Source organism: Euprymna scolopes, chromosome 46, assembly GCF_053919585.1.
Source record: "Euprymna scolopes isolate OS-2025 chromosome 46, ASM5391958v1, whole genome shotgun sequence".
Lineage (NCBI taxonomy): Eukaryota > Metazoa > Mollusca > Cephalopoda > Sepiida > Sepiolidae > Euprymna > Euprymna scolopes.
The window spans coordinates 144,973,950-144,986,268 of record NC_136527.1 but is presented as its reverse complement, the minus strand read 5'-3'; positions in this window follow the sequence as shown (position 1 = coordinate 144,986,268).

Here is a 12,319-nt window from a genome sequence, read left to right as displayed (position 1 = left end):
TTATCCTGTAATAAAATAACATACATATAAAAATTGAATATATATAAATATATATATATATATATATCAATTAAAAAAATAACTCCTAATAATTATGTTACATATATACAAATTGTCTCCCTTGAATATATATATATATATATATATATATATATATATATTATATATATATTTATTTCAATAAAAAAACTTTTAATAATTAGGTAATCTATGTATTACTTGTCTCCCTTGAATATATATATATATTATATATATATATATATATATATATATAAATATATATTTTATATATATATATATGTATTTATATATATATATATTTCAATAAAACAATAACTTCTAATAATTATGTGATCTATATAACAATTGTCTCCCTTGAACATATATATACAGATTATATATATAAAATATACATATATTATATATATATATATATATATATTTATATATATACATATATATATATATATATATTCATTTAGAAAAAAAATAACTTCTAATAATTATGTGATCTATATATAAATTGTCTCCTTTGAATATATATATATATATATATATATATATATATATATATATTTATGTATTTATTTCAATAAAAAAGTAAGTTCTAATAATTATGTGATCTATATACAAATTGGCTCCCTTGAATATATATATATATTTCAATTAAAAAAATAACTTCTAATAATTATATATAAAAATTGAATAAATATATATATATATATATATATATATATATATATATATTTCAATTAAAAAAACAACTTCTATAAATTATGTGATATATATACAAATTGTCTCCCTTGAATATATATATATATATTTATATATATATATATATATATATATAATATAAAGTTATTTCATTAAAAACAAACTTCTAATAATTGTTATCTATGTATTAATTGTCTCCCTTTAATATATAAATATACATATTATATATATATATATATATATATATATATATATATATATATATATATATTTATATATATATATATTTCAATAAAAAAATAACTTTTATAATTAAGTTATCTATATAACAATTGTCTCCCTTAAATATATATATATATATATATATATATTTATTTCAATAAAAAAATAAGTTCTAATAATTATGTGATCTATATACTAATTGTCTCATTGAATATATATATATATATATATATATATATATTTATATAGATTTCGATAAAAAATTACTTCTAATAATTATGTAATGTATATACAAATCGTCTCCCTTTTTTAGCACTACTTTAAGTGTAATTATAAAGTACAAATCTAAATAAAATGTCTTCATTTCTCTATGACTATTTGAGCACTCTTATATTACTCTAGTTAAATCTTAATGTTTATTTATCCTGGGATAAAATAAACGTTTTATAATATCAGCTCTGTCTAGTTTTTAGCACTATTTAAAGGGTATTTATTAAGTACAAACCTAAATAAAATGTCTTTATTGCTATCTGTCTCATTGAGAACTCTTATAATACCAGTTGAATCTTAATGTTTATTTATCCTGAAATAAAATAAAATACATATAAAAATTGAATGACTACATATATATATATTCCAATTAAAAAAAAAACTTCTAATAATTATGTGATATATATACAAATTGTCTCCCTTGAATATATATATATATTATATATATATATATATATATATATATTTTTATTTCAATAAAAACAAAATTCTAATAATTAGGTTATCTATGTATTAATTGTCTCCCTTGTATATATAAATATATATATTATATATATAAATATATATATATATATATATATATATATATATATATATATATATACATATATATATATTTCAATAAAAAAAACTTATAATTATTTGATCTATATAACAATTGTCCCCCTTGAACATATATATATTATATATATAAAATATATATATATATGTATTTATTTAAAAAAAATAACTTCTAATAATTATGTGATCTATCTATAAGTTGTCTCCCTTTTTTAGCACTAAAGTGTAATTATTAAGTACAAATCTAAATAAAATGTCTTTATTGCTCTATGTCTAATTGAGCACTCTTATATAACTCTAGTTAAATCTTAATGTTTACTTATCCTGTAATAACATAAACGGTTTATAATATCATCTCTGTCTAGTTTTGAACACTATTTAAAGTGTATTTATTAAGTACAAATCTAAATAAAATGTCTTTATTGCTCTATGTCTCAGTGAGCACTCTTATATGACTCTATTTATATCTTAATGATTATTTATCCTGGAATGAAATATACGTTTTATAATATCAGCTCTCTCTAGTTTTTAGCACTATTTAAAGGGTATTTATTAAGTACAAACCTAAATAAAATGTCTTTATTGCTCTATGTCTCATTGAGCACACTTATGTAACTAGTTGAATCTTAATGTTTATTTATCCTGTAATAAAATAAAATACATATAAATATTGAATGAATATATATATATATTTCAATTAAAAAAATAACTTCTAATAATTATGTGATATATATACAAACGACCCCCTTGAATATATATATATTTAATTCAATAAAAACAACTTCTAATAATTAGGTGATCTATGTATTAATTGTCTCCATTGATTATATATATATTATATCTATATATACATATATATTTTATATATATATTTAGTTATATATATATTTCAATAAAAAAATAACTTCTAATAATTATGTGATCTATATAAAAATTGTCTCCCTTGAACATATATATATAGACTATATATATATATAAAATATATATAGATTATATATATATATAAAATATATATATATTATATATATATATATAAATATATTTATATATATATATTTATTAAAAAAAATTCCTTCTAATAATTGTGATCTATATATAAATTGTCTCCCTTGAATATATATATATATATATATATATATATATTTATTTCAATAAAAAAAATAAGTTATAATAATTATGTGATCTATATATCAATTGTCTCCCTTGAATATATATATACATATATGTATTTCAACAGAAAATTACATCCAATAATTATGTGATCTCTATACAAATTGTCTCCCTTTTTTAGCACTATTTAAAGTGTAATTATAAAGTAGAAATCTAAATAAAGTGTCTTCATTGCTCTATGTCTAATTGAGCACTCTTATATAACTCTAGTTAAATCTTAATGTTTACTTATCCTGTAATAAAATAAACGTTTTATAATATCAGCTCTGTCTAGTTTTGATTACTATTTTAAAGTGGATTTATTAAGTACAAATCTAAATAAAATGTCTTTATTGCTCTATGTCTAATCGAGCACTCTTATATAACTCTAGTTAAATCTTAATGTTTATTTTTTCTGTAATAAAATAAACATTTTATAATATCAGCTCTGTCTAGTTTTGAACACTATTTAACGGGTATTTATTAGTACAAACCTAAATAAAATGTCTTTATTGGTCTATGTCTCATTGAGCACTCTTATATAACTAGTTTAATCTTTATGTTTATTAATCCTGTAATCAAATAAAATACATATAAAAATTGAATGAATATATATATATATATATATTTCAATACAAAAAATAACTTCTAATAATTATGTTATATATATATACAAATTGTCTCCCTTGAATATATATATATATATATATATATATATATATATATATATATATATATATATATATATTTATATTTCAATAAAAAAAACTTCTAAGAATTAGGTGATCTATGTACTAATTATGTCCCTTGAATATATATATATTGTATATATATATATGTATATATATATATATATATATTTTATATATATATATTTCAATAACTAAAATAACTTCTAATAATTATGTGATCTATATATAAATTGTCTCCCTTGAATATATATATATATATATATATTTCAATTAAAAAAATAACTTCTAATATTTATTTGATCTATATACAAATTGTCTCCTTTAATATATATATATATATATATATATATATATATATATATATATTTCAATTAAAAAAATTACTTCTAATAATTATGTGATCTATATAAAAATTGTCTCCCTTTCTTTAGCACTATTTAAAGTGTAATTATTAAGTACAACTATAAATAAAATGTCTTTATTGCTCTATGTCTAATTGAGCACTCTTATATAACTCTAGTTAAATCTTAATGTTTACTTACCCTGTAATAACATAAACGTTTTATAATATCAGCTCTGTCTAGTTTTGCACACGATTTAAAGTGTATTTATTAAGTACAAATCTAAATAAAATGTCTTTATTGCTCTATGTCCCATTGAGAACTCTTATATAACTAGTTGATTCTTAATGTTTATTTATCCTGTAATAAAATAAAATACGTATAAAAATTGAATGACTTATATATTTAAATAAAAAAAGTCACTTCTAATAATTATGTGATATATATACAAATTGTCTCCATTAAACATATATATATATATATTATATATTATATATATATATATATTTATTTCAATAAAAAAACTTCTAATAATTAGGTGATCTATATATTAATTGTCTCCCTTGAATATATAAATACATCTTTTATATATATAAATATATATTTATATATATATATATATATACATATATATATATTTCAATAAAAAATAACTTATAATTATGTGATCTATATAACAATTGTCTCCCTTGAATATATAAATTAAATTCATAGATTATATATATATATATATTGATATATATATATATATATATATATATATATATATATGTATTTATTTAAAAAAAATAACTTCTAATAATTATGTGATCTATCTATAAATTGTCTCCCTTTTTTTACCACTAAAGTGTAATTATTAAGTACAAATCTAAATAAAATGTCTTTATTGCTCTATGTCTAATTGAGCACTCTTATATAACTCTAGTTAAATCTTAATGTTTACTTATCCTGTAATAACATAAACGGTTTATAAACTCAGCTCTGTCTAGTTTTGAACACTATTTAAAGTGTATTTATTAAGTACAAATCTAAATAAAATGTCTTTATTGCTCTATGTCTCAGTGAGCACTCTTACATGACTCTATTTAAATCTTAATGTTTATTTATCCTGGAATGAAATGAACGTTTTATAATATCAGCTCTGTCTTGTTTTTAGCACTATTTAAAGGGTATTTATTAAGTACAAACCTAAATAAAATGTCTTCATTGCTCTATGTCTCATTGAGCACACTTATATAACTAGTTGAATCTTTATGTTTATTTATCCTGTAATAAAATAAAATACATATAAAAATTTATATTTCAATTAAAAAAATGACTTCTAATAATTATGTGATATATATACAAACGAACCCCTTGAATATACATATATATTTAATTCAATGAAAAAAACTTCTAATAATTAGGTGATCTATGTATTAATTGTCTCCCTTGATTATATATATATATTATATCTATATATATAAATATATATTTTATATATATATATTTAGTTATATATATATATATATATATTTCAATAAAACAATAACTTCTAATAATTATGTGATCTATATAACTATTGTCTCCCTTGAACATATATATATAGACTATATATCTATATATAAAATATATATAGATTATATATATATATATATATAAATGTCTTCATTGCTCTATGTCTAATTGACCACTCTTATATAACTCTAGTTAAATCTTTATGTTTACTTATCCTGTCATAAAATAAACGTTTTATAATATCAGCTCTGTCTAGTTTTGAATACTATTTAAAGGGTATTTATTAAGTACAAACCTAAATAAAATGTCTTTATTGCTCTATGTCTCATTGAGCACTCTTATATAACTAGTTGAATCTTAATGTTTATTTATCCTGTAATAAAAAAAATACATATAAAAATTGAATATATATATATATATAAATATATATAAAAATATATCAATTAAAAAAATAACTTCTAATAATTATGTGATATATGTACAAATTGTCTCCCTTGAACATATATATATATATTATATATATTTATTTCAATAAAAAAATAACTTCTAATAATTATGTGATCTATATATAAATTGTCTCCCTTAAATATAGGTTTATATATATATATATATATACATATATATATATTTCAATAAAAAAAATATGTTCTAATAATTATGTGATCTGTATACTAATTGTCTCATTGAATATATACATATATATATATATATATTTCAATAAAAAATTTCTTCTAATAATTATGTGATGTATATACAAATTGTCTCCCTTTGTTTAGCACTATTTAAAGTGTAATTATTAAATAAAAATCTAAATACAATGTCCTTATTGCTCTATGTCTTATTGAGCACTCTTATATAAATCTAGTTCAATCTTAATGTTTATTTATCCTGTAATAAAATAAACGTTTTATAATATCAGCTCTGTCTAGTTTTGAGCACTATTTTAAAGGGTTATTATTAAGTCAAAATGTAAATAACATGACTTTATTGCTCTATGTCTCATTGATGGAATTGAAATAAAAAAAAATATATATATATATATATTTACTTCAATTAAAAAAGACTTCCATTAATTATGTGATCTATATATAAATTGTCTCCCTTGTATATATATATATATATATATATATATATATATATATATATTTCCTTAAAAAAATCACTTCTGATTATTATGTCATCTATATACAAATTGTCTCCCGTGAATATATATATATATATATATATATATATTTTTTTTTTTTTTTCAATAAAAAAAAACTTCTAATAATTATGTGATCTATATACAAATTGTCTCCCTTGAATATATATACAAAATAACTTCTAATCATTATGTGATGTATATATACATTGTCTCCCTTGAATAGATATAGATTATATATATATATATATATATGTATTTCAATTAAAAAAATAACTTCTAATTATGTCATCTATATACAAATTGTCTCCCTTGAATATATATATATATATATATATATATATATATATATATATATGTATTTCAAGTAAAAAAATAACTTCTAATAATTATGTGATCTATATATATACCAATGATGCTTGCATGTGCTCCATAGTTTTATATAGCTGTGTAGTAAGTTTAAAAATTGCTTTGTTTAATTATACAAGACGATTTTACTTTAAGAGTGCTCAATGCATTTAAAGAGCTTTGTAGTAAGAGTTGGAAACATTTTTGCAATTATTTTAGACAAATCTACTTCCAGAGTGCTCAATATATTAGTAGAGCTAAATAAAACATTTGAGAAACAGATATGGCATTTCAACTGCATAAATTTATTTTGACAGAGTACAATACATTAGTAGAGCTAAATATACACTTCCAAAAACATGTATGGCAATTCAGCTACACAAATATACTTAAGAGTGCTCAATAGATTAGTAGACGAAAGCATAAAATTCAGAAAACATGAGGAGCTCTGCAGTATGTTTTGAAAACCTAAATGTCAATACATAAGTATAGATATACTGTAAGTTTTTAATATATATATATATATATATATATATATATATATATATATATATATATATATGACAAGTATTTGAAACAAGTTTCCTATTTGTGTGCCTAATATATTTGAGAGCTCTATGGTAACTTTATAAAACATATTTCAAAATTATGTTAGATAAATTGTCTTTGAGAGTGCTCATTTAATTAAGTAGAGTTCTGCATTAGTTTTGGGGTATGGTTCTCACTTTATTAGGGCAATAACTTGGACACATTATACTATGGACAAATCCATTGAGGACAACCAAAGGTAACCTGTTTTTTTCGACTCTGCTGAATAAGACTCATCCGTCTTGGTTCACTCTTGGGACATTAAAACAAAAAAGGTGAAGAATTAAAAAAAGAATGCAAAAATGTAAATGTCTTTGCAACTCATTCATTTTCACTTTCATAACACAAAAACATCTGTAAAAACTTGATAAAAGAATGCACAAACAATAAAATACAAATTTGCTGTCTTGGAATCTGAATTCAGTAGAAACATCCCCTACTGAAATTCCTGCACACCTCAAAAAAAAAAAAAAAAAAAGATTCCTTCCCAATGCAATACTTTTCAAGCAATTACAGTGTCAGACTTGGTACTGCAATGACTCTGTAAACTGAAAAAATATACATAATAAAAAATGTTAAGCAAAATTGATTCATGTTAACACCTCTCCCAAGACCACAGATTAACTACAAAAATACTTGATAAAACAAGACACAATTACAAATGTGTATGAAAAAAATTAAAATAAAAAAAATGAAAAAAATCAACCAAGCAATTGCTCATGATTTTCTGGTGTTTGATGGAATGTGAGTAGGCATACAGCCTGGATAATTTTCCAAGGTAAGTGATGATATTCATCATTATTGTCTTTTTGGATTAGTTAAGATATATCTCATAACTATAATTGTTTTATGTATATATTTATATGTCTAGATGTTATGTCTGCTATTTGCATGTTCCCTATAGAAAAAAAGCTACATAAAATCTACAAGTGTATTCTGATGTAAAATTAACTAGTAAATACAATGCTTGTGTTCCTGATATACCAACTATTTCTTATTAGCATATAAGTTGAATCATGAAATGTATCTCCCTTGCCTGTCTCTCTTTATACCTCTGTATTTATCTAGATCTGTCTATCTCTCTTTTCTTATTCTATATCCCTATTCCTCGCCTTGCTATCCACTATGTGTGAACTTATAAATTTCAACATGTCTAGATTGATAAGCTTCTCATTTACCGGTACCTAACTCCCGTTTTGAAGTTAGAAGTTTTAACTTGATTACACGTTTATATGCCAAGGCATCGATGAGGCACATCCAGACGCCAACCTATACGGTGCAGAGAAAGGACAGAAAAAAAAACTAAGTCCCGATGTGCCTAGCAGATCAGAAGGCATTTTGCTACGCCTACATGCACCCAACATGGCAGTAGGCGTCGATCGGGCACTTCCAGACACTTATTTACACTGTTTGGAACTTATAAATTTAAATTGAATACTCGTGGACATGTGTTGGTCTAGTAGTTCCTCATCTACCTATACCTACGTCCACCCCTGTAAGGACTTAGAAATTTTCATTTGAATACACGTTGACTTGCCTTGGTCTATAAGATTTTCATCTACCTATACCTACATCCCCTCTTGTTTGGACTTAGAAATTTTCAATTGAATACACGCTGAGATGCCTCGGTCTATAGGATTCTCATCTACCTATACCTACATCCCTTCTTGTTTGGACTTGAATACAATCTGAGATGCTTCGGTCTTACGGATTATCATCTATCTATAACTACATGCCCTGTTGTTTGGACTTAGAAATTATCAATTGAATAAACGTTGACTTGCCTTAGTCTATAGAATTGCAATCTATCTATACCTACATCCCCTCTTGTTTGGACTTGGAATTTTTTCAATTGAATACACGCTGAGATGCCTTGGTCTATAAGATTGCACTCTATCAATACCTACATCCCCTCTTGTTTGGACTTAGAAATTTTTCACTTGAATACACGCTGAGATGCCTTGGTCTATAAGATTGTCACCTATCTATACCTACATCCCCTTTGTTTGGACTTAGAAATTTTTCAATTTAAAACACGCTGAGATGCACTGGTCTATAAGATTGTAACCTATCTATACCTACATCCCCTCTTGTTTGGACTTAGAAATTTTTCAATTGAATACACGCTGAGATGCCTTGGTCTAGAGGATTGTCACCTATCTATACCTACATCCCCTTTGTTTGGACTTAGAAATTTTTCAATTGAATACACGCTGAGATGCACTGGTCTATAAGATTGTCACCTATCTATACCTACATCCCCTTTGTTTGGACTTAGAAATCTTTCAATTCAATACACGCTGAGATGCCTTGGTCTATAAGATTGTCACCTATCTATACCTACATCCCCTCTTGTTTGGACTTAGAAATTTTCCAATTGAATACACGCTGAGATGCCTTGGTCTATAAGATTGTCACCTATCTATACCTACATCCCCTCTTGTTTGGACTTAGAAATTTTTCACTTGAATACACGCTGAGATGCCTTGGTCTATAAGATTGTCACCTATCTATACCTACATCCCCTCTTGTTTGGACTTAGAAATTTTTCAATTGAATACACGCTGACATGCCCTGGTCTATAAGATTGTCACCTATCTATACCTACATCCCCTCTTGTTTGGACTTAGAAATTTTTCAATTGAATACACGCTGAGATGACTTGGTCTATAAGATTGTCACCTATCTATACCTACATCCCCTCTTGTTTGGACTTAGAAATTTTTCAATTGAATACACGCTGAGATGCCTAGGTCTATAAGATTGTCACCTATCTATACCTACATCCCCTCTTGTTTGGACTTAGAAATTTTTCAATTGAATACACGCTGAGATGCCTAGGTCTATAAGATTGTCACCTATCTATACCTACATCCCCTCTTGTTTGGACTTAGAAATTTTTCAATTGAATACACGCTGAGATGCCTAGGTCTATAAGATTGTCACCTCTCGATACCTACATCCCCTCTTGTTTGGACTTAGAAATTTTTCAATTGAATACACGCTGAGATGCCTAGGTCTATAAGATTGTCACCTCTCGATACCTACATCCCCTCTTGTTTGGACTTAGAAATTTTTCAATTGAATACACGCTGAGATGCCTAGGTCTATAAGATTGTCACCTATCTATACCTACATCCCCTCTTGTTTGGACTTAGAAATTTTTCAATTGAATACACGCTGAGATGCCTAGGTCTATAAGATTGTCACCTCTCGATACCTACATCCCCTCTTGTTTGGACTTAGAAATTTTTCAATTGAATACACGCTGAGATGCCTAGGTCTATAAGATTGTCACCTCTCGATACCTACATCCCCTCTTGTTTGGACTTAGAAATTTTTCAATTGAATACACGCTGAGATGCCTAGGTCTATAAGATTGTCACCTCTCGATACCTACATCCCCTCTTGTTTGGACTTAGAAATTTTTCAATTGAATACACGCTGAGATGCCTAGGTCTATAAGATTGTCACCTATCTATACCTACATCCCCTCTTGTTTGGACTTAGAAATTTTTCAATTGAATACACGCTGAGATGCCTAGGTCTATAAGATTGTCACCTCTCGATACCTACATCCCCTCTTGTTTGGACTTAGAAATTTTTCAATTGAATACACGCTGAGATGCCTAGGTCTATAAGATTGTCACCTATCTATACCTACATCCCCTCTTGTTTGGACTTAGAAATTTTTCAATTGAATACACGCTGAGATGCCTAGGTCTATAAGATTGTCACCTATCTATACCTACATCCCCTCTTGTTTGGACTTAGAAATTTTTCAATTGAATACACGCTGAGATGCCTAGGTCTATAAGATTGTCACCTCTCGATACCTACATCCCCTCTTGTTTGGACTTAGAAATTTTTCAATTGAATACACGCTGAGATGCCTAGGTCTATAAGATTGTCACCTATCTATACCTACATCCCCTCTTGTTTGGACTTAGAAATTTTTCAATTGAATACACGCTGAGATGCCTAGGTCTATAAGATTGTCACCTCTCGATACCTACATCCCTCTTGTTTGGACTTAGAAATTTTTCAATTGAATACACGCTGAGATGCCTAGGTCTATAAGATTGTCACCTATCTATACCTACATCCCCTCTTGTTTGGACTTAGAAATTTTTCACTTGAATACACGCTGAGATGCCTAGGTCTATAAGATTGTCACCTCTCGATACCTACATCCCCTCTTGTTTGGACTTAGAAATTTTTCAATTGAATACACGCTGAGATGCCTAGGTCTATAAGATTGTCACCTCTCGATACCTACATCCCCTCTTGTTTGGACTTAGAAATTTTTCAATTGAATACACGCTGAGATGCCTAGGTCTATAAGATTGTCACCTATCTATACCTACATCCCCTCTTGTTTGGACTTAGAAATTTTTCAATTGAATACACGCTGAGATGCCTAGGTCTATAAGATTGTCACCTCTCGATACCTACATCCCCTCTTGTTTGGACTTAGAAATTTTTCAATTGAATACACGCTGAGATGCCTTGGTCTATAAGATTGTCACCTATCTATACCTACATCCCCTCTTGATTTGACTTAGAAATTTTTCAATTGAATACACGCTGAGATGACTTGGTCTATAAGATTGTCACCTCTCGATACCTACATCCCCTCTTGTTTGGACTTAGAAATTTTTCAATTGAATACACGCTGAGATGCCTAGGTCTATAAGATTGTCACCTCTCGATACCTACATCCCCTCTTGTTTGGACTTAGAAATTTTTCAATTGAATACACGCTGAGATGCCTAGGTCTATAAGATTGTCACCTA